Source organism: Monodelphis domestica, chromosome 3 (assembly GCF_027887165.1).
Source record: "Monodelphis domestica isolate mMonDom1 chromosome 3, mMonDom1.pri, whole genome shotgun sequence".
Classification (NCBI taxonomy): domain Eukaryota; kingdom Metazoa; phylum Chordata; class Mammalia; order Didelphimorphia; family Didelphidae; genus Monodelphis; species Monodelphis domestica.
Genome location: NC_077229.1, coordinates 345,278,070 through 345,284,114, shown reverse-complemented (window position 1 = coordinate 345,284,114; position 6,045 = coordinate 345,278,070). Strand labels below are relative to the sequence as shown.

General features: G+C 40.2%; 1 long non-coding RNA gene across 1 annotated transcript; it reads right to left on the bottom strand.

Moving 5' to 3' along the window:
* Positions 1 to 200: 200 nt before the first annotated feature.
* Positions 201 to 3,984, bottom strand: LOC103097860 (uncharacterized). Its single transcript, XR_464209.3, has 2 exons — positions 3,796 to 3,984; positions 201 to 1,038 (listed from the first exon to the last, which is right to left on the bottom strand). It is a non-coding gene; the product is annotated as an uncharacterized LOC103097860 (long non-coding RNA).
* Positions 3,985 to 6,045: the final 2,061 nt, after the last annotated feature.

Sequence of the window (6,045 nt, the reverse complement as noted above, 5' to 3'; positions counted from 1 at the left end):
TTTGTAAGTTTGAATGGAACACATTGGCATCTGAATTATATATAAACTCAATTTGTGTCATTTTGATATTAAAGAACTATGTATGTGAGAGTTGCCTTCTTCAAGGAAAAAATAGAAAAGAGAAACATTTCTTATAAACGTAAAGCCCAGCAGGACACCTGAAACCCAAGTGACCTGCAGAATCTGTTCAGTCAAACAAGTTTTCGGACTGAAATTACGCTCCATTTAATCAGAGGCAACATTGTGTAGATGGGAACAGCGTTCTCCCAGAATGCAGGTGTTCCTTCCATTTAAAGAGGAAATCTCCCCCCAAAGGACAATAACACACCAATTAGGTGCAGGCAGACCTGGGCCGTCGTGGCTGGCCATACTGCTTACACTGTTTCCCCCAAACAGTTAAGGTTTTGCCAAGCACTTTCCCCCTCAGTGTTGCAATCCCAAGGGTATCTTAAGGGACATTTAATCCCTGTGTTTCTGGTTCATTTTCCCTTAACTCATCAAAGAGAGGTTATGCAAGATTGCTTTGATCTCCAATAAGATTTTTTTCATGAGAGACTTGAGGCCATTACTTGCAGAACAGAAGGCTAAGCTGTGCCAGAGTGAGGGGAGTTACAGCAGGATCTTAATATACTCCATTCACAGTCCCCGACCTCTGAGGCCCAAACTGGGTTCCAAACTTGGCAACGTGTTTCCTCCCACCCTCCAGTCCAATAAAGCTCCTTAATGAACTCCTAGGGCAGCTGCACAACCAGTGACATTGCTGGGGAATGACCGGGCCATTCCCTTGGTTGGAGTCCAGTAGCAATAGTTATCAGGCTTGCATCAGAAATTAAACACTTGGGAGAGAAGCTGGTCTCTCTTTCTGGAAGAAAAGAGCAGAGCTGCTTTTCTCCTGATTTGAACATGCATTCCCTGGCCCAACTAGGATGCCTCCAAGCGGCCATGGCTTTCTGGGTGGGTTGTCATCACAGTAATCCCATCGTCCAGATTGTTTCTCGAGTATTACTGGCACTCAGATGGTGACTTCAGGAGCAGAAGCTGCAAAACAAACAGCTTGGGAAATTACTACTAAAACTCAAGCTACATAAATTTAGCAACAGACACAATAAGGAAATTCAGGCTCCTTTCATTACATTGGGGGAAAGAGGGAAGGTCTTGGGGTGGGGTGGGGTCAAGGGGCCTGGATTCTAGTCCTAAGTCAGTTGCTAATTGTGTAACTTTGAACATAGCATGAAATCTCCCTGGATCGAAGTTTCTTTATTTGTAAAATAAAATAAATAAATAAAGTTTGGAACTGGGGTTATTCAATTGGAATCTATGAACTTATTTTTTTTAATGCATGCATTCTGATAAGTATATTTCAATAGAGTCAATTTCTTTGTAATCCTCTGCATTTTATTTATGTGTCATTTAAAATTCTTCCGAGAAGGCTTCTATAGATGTCCCCATTTTGCCAAGAGGGCATGAAAAGTTAAGAAATGCTGGACTGGATCATTTCTATGTTTCCTTCAAGTTCAAATAGCTTTTTGCAGTCTCATACCATCCAGGGACCATAACACGATATTTACTTTGAGGGAAAGAAAAGATCCTAAGACATACCCTGGTCTTTATCTAAGATTAGGTTGATTTGCCCAGAAACTGTATTTGGATGGCATTCCAACTCTCTAATTTGAGAGATGATATGATAGAATAGAAAAATAACTAACTTCGAAGTCAAGGGACCGAAGTTCATATCATACTTCCAACCTGTGTGACCTTAATTCCAACAGTCATACCTGTGTGATCTTGGGCAAGTCACTTAATTTCCCTGAGCCTCAGTTTCTTCATCTGTAAAATCAGGGGAGCCAGGATTCAGCTTTAATAACCTCTCAAGCACATTCCAGGACAAGATTAGTGAGTCTATGTGATTATTTGACCTCAGCTACCTAGAACACAGATATGTAGCAACCTCATCTATCTAGAACGCAGCCAAGAACTGATAAATGAGTAACAATAACAAAAGGCCCAAATAGCTAATATACACTTAAAGAAAAATCCTTACCTTCTGTCTTAAAATTGACACTGAGTATCATTTCTAAGGCAGAAAAGCAGTAAAGGCTAGGCAGTTGGGGTTAAGTGACTTGCCCAGAGTCACATAGCTAGGAAAATGCTCTTTATTCATATGAGAGACTCTCACTCAGAGCCTATATTGTCTGTCTGTGTCTCTGACTCTATGCCTCTGTTCCTTTTTTTCCCCTTTCCCCTTCCCTCTCACCTCCCTTTTCTTTCTGGAACTTATTCTCTCTCTTTTCACTGTAGCTTTATCCCCCATGTCCCTTCCTTTCTGCTTTCTCTCACTTTTTCTTTCTCTTTCTTTCACTCTTCCTTTATTCTCCTTACTTTTGTTTCTCTGTCTTTTTGTCTTTGTCTCTTCTCATCTTTTGGTCTCCACTCCCCTTTTTTCTTCCCTTCCTTCTTCCCTCCTTATGCGTGTCTTTCGACTTCTCTCTCCCACCTTCCCTCTAACTGTCTCTGTCTCTCTCTCTCTCCTTTTATTTTCCCTACTTTTGTTTCTCTGTCTTTGTCTCTTCTCATCTTTTGGTCTCTACTTCTCTTTTTCCTCCCTTCCTCCTTCCCTCTATGAATTTGTCTTTCTATTTCTCTCTCCCATCTTCCCTGTAACTGACTCTCTCTCTCTCTCTCTCTCTCTCTCTCTCTCTCTCTCTCTCTCTCTCTCTCTCTCTCTCTCTCTCTCTCTCTCTCTCTCTCTCTCTCCCTCTCCCTCTCTTCCCCTTTATTTCCCTACTTTTGTTTCTCTGTCTCTATCTTACCTTGTCTCTCCCTGTCTTTGTCTTTTCCTCCATCCCTCCCTCCCCTCCCCTCTCCTTTTCTCTTTCCTTCCTTTCTTTTCTCCATCCATTAATCTCTCTCCTCCTTTATTGTCCATATTTTTGTTTGTCTTTCCATCACTTGTGTGTTCCTTTCTCTCTCTTTTTCCCTCCCTTCCGTTCTCCCTTCCTCCATGTCTTTCTCTGTCTCTCCATGTATTTCTCTCTTCCCATCCTTCCTCCCTCTCTCTGTCTTTCTCCCACCGACTTCTCACTTGTCTATCTCTTATTCCCCTTCTCTGTCTCTCCCTCTTTCCTTCTGTCTCCCTCTTTCTCTTTCCTTTCTCATTTTCTCTATCTCTGTCTGTCTCTGTCTCTCCTTCCTTCCCTCTCTTTGTCTCTCTTCCTCTCTGTGTGTCTCTATGTCCCTGGGTGTCCCTGTCTCTCCTCCATCTCACTTGGTTATTTAGTATTTAGTAAAAGGAAGGCTTGCTACAGGACACCAGAGTTATGAGCTGACACTTTGATTCAAAGAAAGGAGACAGGGGAAAACATTTTAAAAACAAGCAAAGAACAACAACAACAAATATAATCACAAGAAACCCAGGCTCCTGGGGCCATTTAGTGAGATTCTCAATAAGAGAGTAACTTGTCTTTCAATCACTTCTCTCTCAGTAAGCCCTGAAGACTTCTCTGTTTTTTAACACAATGAAAAAAGTGATGCCTCACTGTAGTGGGCAACACTCTGGTACCTCGTACTGCCGAAGGTAACTTTAAGGTATTTGGAGCTCAAATGCAAACCCTGCAAAGCCCCACTATGCTTAAAAGGCTTCCAGTACGGACTTGTATACAGTCGTCTATAAAGGCTACTTGTTATTTTCTAAGGATAATCTTAGCTCATTTCAAAGAATTTCATCTTCCAGGTACAAGGATTAAAATCTGACATGAATTTTTATTGACCACATTAACTATTGTAACCCTTACTTACTTGGAAAGGTTGTGATGGGCCCTGGGGGAAGTGGTGTTTACATCACTGACACCAAAAATCCTTGAAGTACACTCTGTCTCAGAGACTGCATGATGTCAGCGATAATAGAGGAGCGGTGGAGCCTAGAAGACTTGAATTCAAGACCCACCTCTGACATACTATTGACTGCACAAGCACATTCTAGCACAAGGTCTGAGATTCTATGTGATTATTTGGCCACAGTTACCTAGAGCACAGATGTGTGGCAACTTTACCTACCTAGAACAGAGCTCAGAACTACTCAGGGACCCAGGCAACTTTCATAAAAATACAAGTTATGGTGGAAGCAATTGTCACCCTGGGAGCTCCCTGAACTGAAGAAATAACTGATCTGAACCTCTTTTCTTCCTTCTCTTCCTGCCCCCAACTAGATGTTTAAGAAGATAGGAAAATGTACATTATGTTTAAGAAATTTTCCCATTCCAAATGGTCAACACAAAAGGTCTCTGTGCTAAACTAGGTAAACTTCCAGTTATCTGAGAACCTTGTAGATCTAGAATAAGGCACTGATATGGGCTCTTGAATCCTGATGTCTTATAATCTCTTTTCCCCTCATATTCCATGGCTATACTTAAGATCCATCTTCCCTCATCTTTGTAGAAATCACTGACACTTGAAATACCACATTCTACTTTCCAGTGACAATGAGAAATAACAGAGGAGTTCTTTGGCATAAGGACAAATCTCTGGATCAACTTGACCATTTCTTTTGTAGTCAGGTTATTCATTTAAGATAACTTCCAAATGTCCAACAGCTGTTTTTCTATCTAGTGTTATATAATTACCTTTTAACTTATCCAGGGCTGTATGTACTGTTTTCCTGTATGGAAATGATGACCTTCTAGGAGTTGTTTTTCAAGTAATTGATGGTGGATTTGTATGGATTCATTCAGATTCATGATTTTATGTCACCCAATTTTGTTGGTCTACATTCTGGGTTCCAGAAGATCCAGATAATAAAATGGATGTGAATAAACTGGAATTCTTCTATCAACTTAATTTGGTGTGGGGATCTTTTTAATTGTTTAATTAAAAATGATTTTGGTCAATTTCCAAGTAACTTCTCACTGCTTCCTTCCTTTCTCCTCTCCCACACTAGAGAAGGAATCATTTGGAAAAAGATATATATATATGTATATACATATATATTATATATAAACTATGTCATTTCTTTTTATCAGTTCATTCTCTGGAGGTGGATATACACAAGCCATTCTTTAAACAATATTTCTTTAAAAAAAAAACCCTTACCATATATGCTATATATTGGTTCCAAGGCAGAAGAGTGGTAAAGGCTAGGAAACGGTGTTTAAGTGACTTGCCCAGGGTCACACAGCTATAGGAAGTGTCTGAGGCCAGACCTGAACTTAGGACCTCCCATCTCTAGGCCTGGCTCTCAATCCACTGAGCCACCCAGCTGCCCCCTCAAATAACATTTCTGTTGCTGGAGAGGATGTTCTCTTGGTTCTCATTTCGCTCTTCATATTTTCATGTAGATCTTTCTATGTTTTTAAAAAGTTAACCTGCTCATCATTTCTTATGTTGCAGTAGTATTCCATCACAACCATCACCATAATTTGTTCAGCCATTCCCCAATTGATGGGTATCCCTTCAATTACCAGTTCTTTGCCACCACAAAGAGAGTTGCTATAAATATTTTAGAACATATAAGTTCTTTCCTTTTTAAAACGAAAGCCATATAAAGAAGATGAATTCTGGGATTCAGAGCTTAGAAGGATCTTAGAAACCCAACCCCGAGTCAGAGATTGAGAGCCCGAAAGGTCAAATGATTTGCTTAAAGCATCCTAGCTAGTTTGTAGAAAAACAGAGATTCAAATGAAGTTATTCTGACTCCAGATCCAAAATTCTGTCCACTAGGCCACATAAGGGCATGTAATGTAGGATGATTAAAGCAAAAGGGTAACCCAATTCTATGATAATAATAATGCTAGGGGCATTAAAGCTTAGAGAAAGGGAAGACTGACAATAAATGTTAATGACAAGGGAAAAGGCTTATCTAGAGATGCTAGAAAAAAGAAGAATCAAGCAACAAGAAGCATTTATTAAGCACTAAGTGTCAAGCACTGTGCTATGCCTGGGATGCAAAAAAAGAAGGGAGGGGGTATTTCTTGCTCTCAAGGAGTTTATATTCTGATGGAAAGATAAAACAAGCAGCTAGATTTGCTGTTTGGCATAAATGAGATAAATGAT